This window comes from Gobio gobio, assembly GCF_949357685.1.
Source record: "Gobio gobio genome assembly, chromosome: 21".
NCBI lineage: Eukaryota > Metazoa > Chordata > Actinopteri > Cypriniformes > Gobionidae > Gobio > Gobio gobio.
The window spans coordinates 12,846,644-12,860,346 of NC_137117.1; positions in this window are offsets into that span (position 1 = coordinate 12,846,644).

The following is a 13,703-nucleotide window of genomic DNA, read 5'->3' on the forward strand; positions in this document are numbered from 1 at the left end:
AGAATACGTTTCTATCATTGTTCCCTAACCCTAACTTTCTGTTTTCTGTTCCTTTCTGTATCACAATGACATGGTCTGTCAACAAATTACAGTACAAACAGTAAAAGCATAAATGTGAATCTTGTCCAGTCTCTTGCATTCAAACTCCCACATACACTAAGGTGTAACCTACAATTTACATTAATTGTCATCAAAATGTTTGCCATATTTACATCAGAACATCCCTGCAGAGTACAGTTATATTGACAATATGACTAAGCAATTTGACTGTCTTATTCATACACAATGACACAAGGACTTGTCATTCTGATGGCACTGACATGTTCATTGACACAGATATTTACTTTTGAGAGATGAACTAAGGATTTTGAGCAATAGACTGGCTTTTGCAGGGAATCCATGGTGTTTTGCTATTTGTACGAATTGTTTTGAGAAATGCACTTGCTGTTTTGCAAATGTCGAGGATGATTCGAGAAATATACCAAAGCGACTGAGAAAAACTGTAAAGAAAATGAAGACAGTTGTGATTTATATATTTATGCATACATTTCTTCATTCATACATTTTTACATTATTATGTCATTAAATTATTTTAAAATAAAGAATATATTTTCTGGAAATGAAAATTAATAATATATTTATGAATTGAACACAGTGTGTTTTTTATTTATTTATGCATTTTGACATTTATCATTTAATTAAATCATTTATTTTTTTGAATAAAGCATTTTTATAAAATGACAGGAATAATAACAAAAACATTAAATGTCACAAAATGCAATGCTATGCTTTTCTTAATATTCATGAAATCATGCTTAATGAAATGAAGACTGTTGTGATATATATTTATTTATTTTTGCATTTGCGCATTTTGACTAAAACATATACAATGATATAAATAATTATATAAACATCGTCATGCAAAAAGACTTAATAGGACTTAAAATGCTTCGTTTTCTTTATGCAAACTGTAATCGCTCTTCTTTTTCTTTTCTTTTTTCGGGTGTGACCTGGACCTGATTCCTGGGGAGGAGTTACATTGAATGACCCATTAGTGGTCAGCATGTGATTTTGAATGAGTCTGTATAGGACATTCCTCAGGGTCAGTTGAAGCGGTCAGGAGTTTCCTGTCTCTCTCTCCACACACACTCACCCAGAGTCATAAACTTTATAACACTGTTTTTCGTTTAATTGCCCATATGCTTTCTCTTTAGCTCATGCTAAAATATGTGTTACGAAAATAGAAATGTGTGAGCGTGCTATTGTAAAGTGTCTTTTCTTTCTAGTGAGGTAGACATAGACCTTATTCAGAGGAGAGCCATGACAGGTATGAAAGCGAGGCTGTGGGGGATAGACAGACTTACCGTATTTTCAATGGCATCCGCTGTATAAAGCTTCTAGATTGCTTATCATTTTCCACAACTCATGTTGTCTGGAGTTTTTTGTCTACTGAAATTTCTTGGAAAGAAATTTTTGCAGAGTTTCATCAGCAGAACAATCCAAAAACACATTAAATAACCGTACAACCCACTGAAGAGAAGTATGTCTATCCTTCTGCCTCGCTTTCATTCCCATAAAAAATCAAAGAGATTGACATCTGACCCCTGCAATGAGATCAGAAGAGGCTTTAGTCAATCCACCACACTGAGACAGTTACACACTTTCTCCCGCTCTCTCTACTAACCCACGGTCAGTAGGCATACGTTTGGTAAACCTGCGGTATCACTACTGTATATGCACAATCATAAACCATACGTTTTTATTTGCATATTTGCGGTGTCAGTGTCATTGATTGGATGAATGCAGCATGCAACTCTCTAGAATTGTGCACCCTTCTATTATATATTTTCCTGTACTCAGGACTTTTCAGACTTTTTGTAAAGGTAATAATTTTCTTCTCATGCACTGAAATGACTCTTCATACAACACACAGTGTTGACTGTCCCCTTCAAGGTCTGACTGTTCGGAAGAAGTCAGCCAAAGGGTGTCTGGACAGAGTTTCTGCTATAAGCAGAGACTTTCCTGGGGTATACATTGATCAAAGGGACCAAAGGTTTGTGATCAGTGAGTACCTCGAAGGACTCCAAACCACAGAGGTATTGTGACAGCTTTTTGCACATCCAAACCGAAGCCAAACACTCCTTTTCTGGTCAGTTGATAATACAGAGAATATCGAAATCAACTGCAGGCGGTCGATCCTTTTCCTATTTAGCACCTAAACTCTGGAACAGTCTTCCTAGCATTGTTCAGGAAGCAGACACACTGTCAGTTTAAATCTAGACTAAAAACACATCTCTTTACTATGGCATACACATAAAACATTTTTTCAATGAAATGATTGTTAGGCTGCATTAACTAGGTCATCCGGAACCGGGAACACTTCCCATAACACATGATGTACTCGTGACATCATCAGAAGAATGGCATCTACACTAATGATAGTCTCTCTGTTTTATCCTGAGGTTTACTGCAGTCAGCCGGATCCAGGCCGTATCCAGATCAGATGGTGGACCTGTGCCCAGACATGACCAACACATGACCCTGAAGTGTCTGCAGAGACCGTGTCAATTAGACTCCCCCTGAAATTGTCTCGTTGACACGGCATCCTCAATAAACCCGTCTCTGGCGTGATGACTCTGATTGTTCAAATATTACAATTTAATAATTGTTAAATCGATATGTCATCCTCAATAAACCCGTCTCCGGCGTGTTGCCTCCGATCCTTCGAATATTGCACTTTAATAATTATTTAATCAACACATCATCCTCAATAAACCCGTCTCCGGCGTGTTGCCTCTGATCTTTCGAATATTCCGATCTATTATGACCTCTGACCGGTAAAGTTGCCAGAATAATAATCATACACTGTTTGTTAATTGGCCAGAGGAGAACTGGGACTGGTTTCTCCCAAGGTTTATTTTTCTCCATTAGGTCACCTGATGGGGTTTTGGTTTCCTTGCCACTGTTGCCTCTGGCTTGGCTTGCTCAGTTGGGGACACTAAATTTCACTCAGTTTTTCTTAATTTTTTCAACTAAATATCCAAATAAATCGAATTATTAAACTAAATTGATAATTTAGTTGTGAGCGCATTGTTTGTGTTGTGCGCGTTGTTTGTGTTGGAGCTCCGTCGCATTGATTCATAATCCTTGATTTTCTTCTTAACACTCGCTTACAAACGAATACTTTCTATTATTTACAGCGTGTGAACATATCTCCGATACGATTCTCTATAAAAAACAATCGGATTGCTTTGATATCGCTACTTATATCTGAACTTCCGCTACTAGCCGTAGCCCGCTAGCATTGCACGCGTGGTAACTTGTTTACACCCGGTAACCACTGAAACCTACAATTCGCCATGGTAGCACATCTGCTACAATGGCGAATAACTCGGATGTGTGTCTAATGTTACCTTTGAGTGCAGGTGAGGACACGTTCGAGCTGCATTCGGTGCAGTTGGAGTTGGAGTCGTTGGAGAAGCAGATTCGCGGCCTACTAGACAGACAAGCCGTGCTGAGAGAGCGACGAACAGCGCTTGAAACATCGCGAGCCGATGCTCTCAAGTCAGTGGATAGTAACCTTTTGACTCCGACCTCGTCTACTCCGCGTGTTTCTCTGCACAGGACCCAAGCACCCAGGACGCGATCATCATCCCTGGTTTCGTTCACTCCGGCACCGACACAGCACCATGGACCCTAGGTGTTTCCACAGCGGAAGACGCGAGCCAGGACCAGAGCTAGGATCTCTCCGCCCCTCCCGGTCTTCGAGATCTCCACCCGGAACCGCTTCTCCCCTCTTCGCGAGACGGAACACGACGCTGTGGTCATCGGTACTTCCATTGTCCGGCATGTCCACGCTACCTCAGGTAAAGGCAAGGTAATCACTCACTGCTTTCCTGGTGCTCGTGTTCTCGATGTCGCTGCGCAGGTTCCCGAGATCCTGAACGGTGACGAGCGCATCGGAGCTGTCGTGCTGCACGCGGGAACGAACGACACCAAGCTGCGGCAGACAGAGGTTCTGAAGAAGGACTACAGGAGTCTGGTCGAGACGGTGCGCAGAACATCGCCTGAAGCAACAATCATCGTGTCTGGACCCCTTCCCATGTACCGATTAGGACATGAAAAGTTCAGTAGATTATTTGCTCTAAATGAATGGTTAATGTCATGGTGTAATGAACAGAAGCTGCTCTTTGTAATTAATTGGAATCTGTTCTGGGAGCGACCTAGGCTCTTCCGTCCTGATGGCCTTTACCCCAGCAGAATCGGAGCGGCTCTTCTGTCGGGCGCATGCTGCATCTCCAGGGCGTTACACACCACCATATGACTAGTAAGTCAAAGTCCAAATCACACAGTCTTTGCTGTCCTAACTTAATTGACATAAGTACCAATGTAGAACATTATAGAGAAACTGTGTCTATTCCTCGTTTAGTGAGGTCAAATATTAAATCTACTGTAGGATCTAGGAAAAATCGAATAGTGATTAAACCAGAAAATCTCAATATTAGTGAACAAAAACAATTTTGTCCTAACTTAATTGACATAAGTACCAATGTAGAACATTATATAGAAACTGTGTCTATTCCTCGTTTAGTGAGGTCAAACATTAAATCTACTCTAGGATCTAGGAAAAATCTAATTGTGATTAAACAGAAAATCTCAATATTAGTGAACAAAAACAATTTCTAAAACTAGGTCTTCTAAACATTAGATCGCTCACACCTAAGGCGGTTATTGTAAATGAAATGGTCACAGATAATAGTTTCGATGTACTTTGCCTTACTGAAACCTGGCTTAAGCCAAATGATTATTTCGGTCTTAATGAGTCTACTCCACCAGGATACTGTTATAAGCATGAGCCCCGTCTGATTGGTCGTGGCAACAATCTATAGAGATATTCTTAATGTTACCCAGAAAACAGGTCACAGGTTTAATTCGTTTGAAGTACTAGTGCTAAATATTATGCTCTTAGATGTAAGAAAGAAATCCGTATTATCTCTAGCCTTGGCTACTGTATATAGACCTCCAGGGCCCTATGCTGATTTCCTAAAAGAGTTTGCAGACTTTCTCTCAGATCTATTGGTCAACGTCGATAAAACATTAATTGTTGGAGATTTTAACATACACATAGATAACACAAATGATGCGCTAGGGGCTGCGTTTACAGATCTATTAAATTCCTTTGGGGTCAAGCAAAACGTCACTGGTCCCACTCATCGTCTTAATCACACACTAGATTTAATTATATCACATGGAACCAACCCAACCGATATAGATATTATACCGCAAAGTGATGATGTCACTGACCATTACATGGTAACTTGCATACTGCTGAAATCTGCCTTGTTGCACCACGTTATCGACCAGGCTGAACAATCCTTCCAACCACTATAGATAGATTCTCAAATAGCTTACCTGATCTGTCTCAGCTGCTAAGTGAACCCAAACAAACAGATGAACTAGAGGAAATGACTAGCAGTATGAGCACCATTTTTTTTGCACCAGTCCAATTGTTGCACCAGTTATATTAAAAAAGGTTAGAGAGAAAACTAAAGCACCATGGTACAACAGTGCTACACATGTTATCAAGAGAGAAACTCGTAACTTAGAGCGTAAATGGAAACAAACTAATTTAGAGGTCTTTAGAATCACGTGGAAAGATAGTATGTCACGTTATAAAAAGGCCCTAAAAGCAGCCAGGGCTGAGCATCTCCGCAAACTAATAGAAAATAACCAAAATAATCCAAGGTTTTTATTTAACACCGTGGCTAGACTAACAAATAAACAAGCATCGCCTGAGCAAAATATTCCGTTACAGTTTAGTAGTAATGATTTTATGAATTTCTTCACTGAGAAAATAGAAAGCATCAGAAACAAAATTGTAAATGTACAATCTTTAATGATGTCTTATGATTCAACCGCAATTATCGCCCCTCAAGAACTACTACACCACTTTACAACTATAGGACAGGAAGAGCTAAATAAACTCATCATTGCATCTAAACCAACAACATGTTTATTAGATCCAATACCCACTAAACTACTGAAAGAGTTGTTACCTGTAGTGGAAGAGCCTCTTCTCAATATTATTAACTCGTCTTTATCTTTAGGTCATGTTCCAAGAATATTCAAGTTGGCAGTCATAAAACCTCTCATTAAGAAGCCACAATTAGATCATAATAACCTAGCAAATTACAGACCAATTTCAAATCTTCCATTCATGTCTAAAATACTAGAAAAAGTTGTGTCCGCTCAATTGTGCTCTTTCTTGCAAGAAAATGATATCTATGAAAAATTTCAATCAGGATTCGGGCCGCATCATAGCACAGAAACTGCGCTCGTTAAAATCACAAATGATTTACTTCTAGCTTCTGACCAAGGCTGTATCTCAATACTAGTTCTTCTCGATCTTTGTGCTGCGTTCGATACTATAGATCATAAAATACTCTTAGATCGACTTCAAAATTACACTGGTGCTCAGGGACAGGCATTAAACTGGTTTAGATCGTACTTATCAGACTGCTACCATTTTGTCTGTCTAAATGGAGAAAAATCAAAGATAACGTCAGTAGACTATGGGGTGCCGCAAGGATCCGTGCTAGGCCCTCTGCTATTCTCAATATATATGCTGCCACTTGGTAATATCATAAGAAAACATGGAATTAATTTCCACTGTTATGCTGATGACACTCAATTATATATTTCATCACGACCCGATGAAAACGCTAAATTATCTAAACTGACAGCGTGTGTTGAAGATATTAAATACTGGATGACGTGTAATTTTCGGCTATTGAATTCAGATAAAACAGAGGTATTACTTATTGGTCCAAAAAACTGCCCACAAAACCTCTCACAATACAACTTTAACTTGGAAGGATGTCCTGTCACTTTATCCACTACAGTAAAAGACCTGGGTGTTATATTAGACCACAACTTGTCTTTCGAAATCATATTTCATATGTTACAAGAACGGCATTTTTCCACCTTAGAAACATTGCTAAGCTACGTAACATGCTATCTATTTCGGATGCAGAAAAGTTAGTTCATGCATTCATGACCTCGAGACTAGATTACTGTAATGCTTTATTAGCTGGTTGTCCTGCATCATCAATAAACAAGCTACAGTTAGTCCAAAACGCAGCTGCTAGAGTTCTTACTAGGTCAAGAAAATATGATCATATAACACCAATTTTATCATCTCTACACTGGTTACCTATTAAGTTCCGTATCAATTACAAAGTATTGCTACTGACCTATAAAGCCCTAAATGCTTTAGCTCCAGTGTATTTAACGGATCTTCTATCGCCCTACAATCCATCGCGCTCTTTAAGATCACTAAACTCGAGGCTTCTGGTCATTCCTAGGATATCTAAGTCCACAAAAGGAGGGAGGGCATTTTCACATTTAGCTCCGAAACTCTGGAATAGTCTTCCTGATATTGTTTGAGGTTCAGACTCGCTGTTCCAGTTTAAAACTAGATTAAAGACGCATCTCTTTAGCCAAGCATTCACATTATAATTACCTTTTATACTACAGTTAAATCGGATCAAAAGCATTAATATTCTGAACAGCAGCTTTGCTAATTATTTCCCATCTGCTTTTCTGTTGTTATCTCGGGACACTAGTAACTAGTTCGTCAGCTCCAGTTTGTATCCAGCCTCTCATGGAGACTTCAATTTTTCAATGTACATTTAAGAAATGCACTTTCTGTAAAGCTGCTTTGAAACAATGTGTATTGTGAAAAGCGCTATACAAATACATTTGAATTGAATTGAATTAAATTAACCATATAAACTAAATGACTGATCTTATTACTGATCTAAAGCCCACACTGTCACTGTATGATAATTGAAATGAACTGATGACATCACCGTTTCTCCGGAATTGCTATACAGCTGAATAAAATTCTGTTGCATTATTTTGCTGTTTAACACTGTAAAGCTGCTTTGAAACAATCTGCATTGTTAAAAGCGCCATATAAATAAAGTTGACTTGACTTGACTTTTCGATTTGGGCGTAGCGCTTCTCTGCAGCTGTGAGAGTATGGGAACAGAAGGCCACTGGAAGCATCTTCCCATCATGCTCTTGAAGCAATGCACCCCCTATTCCGTGACTGCTGCCATAGGCAGTGATGTGTGTTGGCTTGTTCATGTCGTAATATGCCAGCATTGGAGCCACAACCAAAATTTCAATTCGCAAACGCCTCCTCTTGACTCCTGTCCCAGGCATCAGCTCTAAGCAGCTCATTCAATGGCTGTAGCACAGTAGCGCTGTGTGGCAGGTAACGGCAAAGGTAATGAATCATACCCAGCATCCGCTTTAACTCGAATGGCACGCAGTGTTGACTGTCTTGTGAATACGAGGCACGCAATTGGGTGTCTGTTGCTAAGCATCTAGCATTAACATTCTAAAAGTGCAGTCATTCACATTAGTGATATTTCAGCGCAATTTTCCGGCCAAAATTATCCATTGTCAATAGTGTAGTCATGTATGAAGCATTGCTCATTGCTCACACAAAACTCACTTTCAAACCAAGCAGCTTTCTCTTGGTCAGGGCAGCGAATTCACGTGGCCAATGGGAACATGAGCGCGGGGAACTTTTTTTTACCCTAGCGCAAAACTCCTGAACACACAGACTCCTTTTGTAATTACTATTGTCCTAAACCACGCTAGACTTGCGTGTGTTTTCTGACTGTTCACTGAACACTTCCTCATTTTGAGTAGCACTACACCCTGGGATGGCTTGAAGATGTTTACGATTCCTGCGAAGTTCTCCATGGTCAGTTGACACAGTATAGCATCGGCTGTTCAGCTTGATGACTTACAATCTCTTTTGTTGTCCACTCTTTTTCACCATCCAACTTTAGGCGCGTGGAGTCCCCAAAACGTAGCGGCGATAAGGATCTAGCACCTGTCGGAGGTAAGGATCTGTGAAATGTTCTGTGATCCTGGGCTTCCACTCCCACATTCAAGTCAGGCCATTCTGGGGCCAAGCTACTTGCCGTCACTGGAACTGTAGTCCTGAGATGCCTACCCATGGGAAGTTGCGATGGACTGCACCCCGTAGCTACTATTGGAGTTGCCATATATGCGAGAAGGGCCAAGAAAGTGTTGTCCTGCTTCAGTGTCTTCTTTGCTGTTTAAACAGCCCTTTCTACCTTTCCATTCGATTGTGTGAAGTGAGGACTGGATGTCAAGTGAACAAAGCCATACTGTTCTGCAAATATCTTAAACGTAACTGATGTGAATTGTCGAGCATTGTCAGAGCACAGCCTTCCAGGGATACCAAAACATGCAAACCTACTCTTTAATTTGCCAATCACTCTCCTACTTGTCATATGTGATATATCAATAAATCTTGAGTAAGTCCATTACAACAAGGTATTGATGGCCCCCTACTTTGGAGAGATCTACCCCAAGGTGTCTCTATGGACCAGGGGGTAACTTTTTCAGCAGTAGCTATGTTTCCATCCAAAGTTGCAATAAAATTTATACGCAAAAATGCAATTTCGCATAAAATATTTGCGAATAAAGCACCGTTTCCATCCAGTGAGTCGAAGAGAAAATAATCGTCACTTCCTGATAAACAACCGCTAAAAAATCACTAAGAAACATAGGAGAAGCCACCATATATAATCATTTTCATATATAATAAATTAATTGCGTCTCAGAGAAACTCGTGCGTCTCAACAGACTTGTTGTCATGCTTTCAGAGGCAGATGTGCTGTTTGGGAACGCAGTCGTGTAAGACAGTTCTAGGAGGGAATTTACAGAGCATCTTTGACAACAGACTTCTTAAAGACCAAAACAGCATTTCAGATGCTGTGCAAACAAGATTTTTCCCCTGGTTGGTACAGTTATGCTGTTGCATCACGAAAGTCACATGATTTTCTTTATGCGCATCAAGCAATTTATTCTGTAAATACGTTTCCATCGTAGTTTATGCCCATGTTTTCGTATCGGATAGCAAATTTATCCTACTCAAACGAGTGCATACGTTTTTAATGCGCATTTTTAGAATTTATGCGCATCTTGGCATTTCCATTCAGAATTTTTTGATGCAATATCCCAAATGCGCATAAAAATATAGGTGGATGGAAACATAGCTATTGGCTCCTTGTATTGAGTTGGTTTATTAATCTGACACAACTGGCGTTTTAGATCAGCGCTGATGCCCAGCCACCATACTGATAGGCGTGCCCATTCGTAACACTTACTAAGTCCTTGGTGGCCTTTGTGAATACAAGCAAGTACTGCATCCCTCATTTTCACTGCACTGTTAAACCTTACCAGGTTTTTTATGAGTAAAATACTGGCAACACTGTTGCCAGCTAGTTACTGTAAATAATCTGTTACAGTGACTAACTGGCAACGTGTTTCCAGTATAGTACTGTGTCTATACCAATACAGTGACTTTTACAATAGTTTTACACCGTAAATCAGGCATTACAGTTGACAACTGGCAGCAGTGGTTTCAGTAAATTACTGTACAGTAATAACAAACTGCATATACATTTAAATAATTTATAATGCAGTGCTCATTGTGGTACTCTTAAACTTATGAAACATTCTTTCATGTTACTTCATTTTTAAAAAATAGAATGAACTTTTAAATCTTTACACAAATTCACTTTATTACTAGATATTTATCTATTACCCAACATAATAGAATCACAAAAAAAACATATAACAAATAATTTCAGGACATGTTGAATCCTGCCCTCTAACCAAAACAATTAAAACTTATCTAGCACCCAAAATCTATATCTCAGCCACCAATGACCCTCAGGTTATTTATGTTAACATAAATTACATTTTGTTTAGTAAAACATTAATAAAAATGTTTTCAGTTAGTTGCATGTTTTCCACTCAAATCTATGTACATGAGGATTTATGTTTTGAATCTTTCTTTCAACAGATGACCCAGTTTTACGGCTAGTTCCAGCTTTGGAAGCACACTTTGTCCCCTCAGGATTAATCCTCACTAAAAACCTGTTGAGTAAATCAGACAACAACTATTTTAGAAATGGAGTAACAAATCAAACAGTTCAGAAAAACAACAGCATACTACAAATAATATATAAATAAATATTTTTAAAAAATGCACAACTGTGGCAAACTCATGTTACATTATTGCACAATGTTTTAACATGTAGGCTACCTTTGAATGAGTTCTAATGTGGCACTGGCTGACTCTTGGTATTTAATGTTAAAAACACAGAAGACGATGAAAAACACAGAGAAAGCCGCAGAGAAATCGAACTGCTCATCAATGCAATGTGTCACTTTCCCCTCATGCTGATCACTTATTAATTTAGAAGTCTATCTCCTGAAATATGAACTCACCGTAAACACTGCTAAAACACATTCATTGTTTGCCATATATTTTATAATTACCAAGCATGAGACTTGGTGTGACTGGTAGATGTAGCTAATTTTCCACTGACATTTGGGTTGAAGTTTTCTTAGGAAAAAAATGTGCCCTATGTTGGTGTTGTTTTATGTGTGTATAAAAAAACAGTTAGTTGGCGAAAAGGCAAATTGCAAAGTTTGCATCTGAAAAACTAAAGCAATGATAAAACAAGTTGTTTATTAGCAAGAGTTCAATTGCTTCAATCTACACAAAGGGATATTACTTAGTGAGGAGTTGCGAGGAGAGGCTAAAAAACTTGCTAATCATGAAGCTATTTCAAACCATGCATATAAACGATCTAACTTTGCATTATGTATTTTAAAAACACAAATATTTGAATCGTTTACTTACTTGTAGTTGTGCGATTCATTTTCAGTCTGAAAACATACAAATCCGCTATTGGAGTTCTCAGCACAGCACGCTCAGTAGCAAACCAACTCCAAGATAGCCTAATCAAGGCAAAGGGGTGACAGCTGCTCGTTTAGGCTCAAACATTCAGCCCTTGTGTATGTATTTGTGTGCTCACATGCATGCGTATGTGTGTGTTAATGCATTAATCCTTGTTTTCTGACTGAAGATGTAAACAGTTTGAAATAAACAGTGACATAATGCATCATAGGAATGTAGACCAGTAATTTACCAGTTAATATTACAGTTATTTCCCTTAATGGGCGCTGAAGGTAATGTACTGTAGTTTATTATTAGTGCGGCATAACCTCACCTCATATTACAGTAAAATACCTTTTAATGATGTTAAAGCTAAATACTGGCGATTTTACAGTTAATTACCCAGAAATCTACAAGGTTTAACAGTGTGGGATCACAATTCTTGACCCATGCAGATCAAGCCCTGTCGACTCACTCAAAAACCCCTGTTGGCTAAAGTAGACCCGCAAATTGACAGACACTGCTTTTACATGTTTAGGCCACCCTTGCCAGACATATTTTAGCACGCTTTGAAGCTCCTCATCTGCTTTCTTGGCATCAACTCTCTCTGCTGTAGCTTCTGATACAGGCCCGGTTCTACGGGGGTGCTAGAACACCCTAAGCACCCTCAAACGCAAGCAAAAGCACCCTCAGTTTATACTGTAATAATATTGGCGAAACAGATTTGGCAGATTTGCAAATTTTGTGTCCGAGCTCTGGAGAGCGTCACATGCATCTATTTACAGCGTGTTTTTGCAGCGGGGAGTAATGTAGCCAATCACTAGTTGTTGCTCTCTCGAATGCGATCAGAATTTCACCGCTCAAAACGCCAGCAAAGTCAAGACATGATGTAAAAGAGATTTATTGTTGACAACTTCATTTTTATAATGGAACTTTGTGAGATCGATGAACTGACAAAGCAACAGCATTTTAGTGATTGTAGCGATCTTGGTTCACTTTAGAGGCAACAGTCTATAATGCATGCAGCAAAGTTTCGGAAGTGACATCTAAATATAAATGCCGCACGAGACAGAAATATCCTCCTGAGACCCAGAATAGAGGTTTTGGACATTATATTTTAGGACATATTTTTAGGACTTTATATTTTAGCGAATTTCTCTGACAACATACACAGTTTTAATTCTGGATATTCTTATGAAATATAAGACATTCTTATGAAAATATTATTACCCATTAATGAAGTATTATTACCCCAAAATCCCATTGTTTGCCTATTCATGTCTTTTAATTTTCTCAATAAATGGGTTCTGGTGTCCTTTACAGAGCAGAGGATATAGCATATAACATAGGAATTAAAAAAAAAAATCTATTTACTTTTTATGCTCCAAACAATGTAATGGGGGGGGGGGGGGTCCTACATTCACAAAACCTTTTTTTCTGGTTCTCAGGAAGATGACATGTTAAAATACCAGAAACCATTTAAAGCAATGAAAAGGCAGACTAATAGATTAATAGACAATTTGTAGCAAAATATTTTTGCAATTCCAATTATTGGTAAAAGTGATGACTTGTAAATAAATAATCATAAATTTCTCACTTAACACTGCTATGGTGGAGCCGTTGCATCTGCACTTTACTAAAGCACCCTCAGTAATTTCAGAAGCACCCTCAGTGATTTGATTCTGGAACCGGGCCTGTTCTGATATGAAGCCGGCAAGTGCTCCTCAACTCCAGCTATGTAGGCCTCGACTTCCCCTTCAAGGTCTGACTGTTCAGAAGAAGTCAGCCAAAGGGTGTCTGGACAGAGAGTCTGCTATAAAAAGAGACTTTTCTTTGGGAAATGAAGTGCTCGTCAAACTTCTGAATCATCACTTCATCTCTGTCATTATCGTTGTCAAACGAG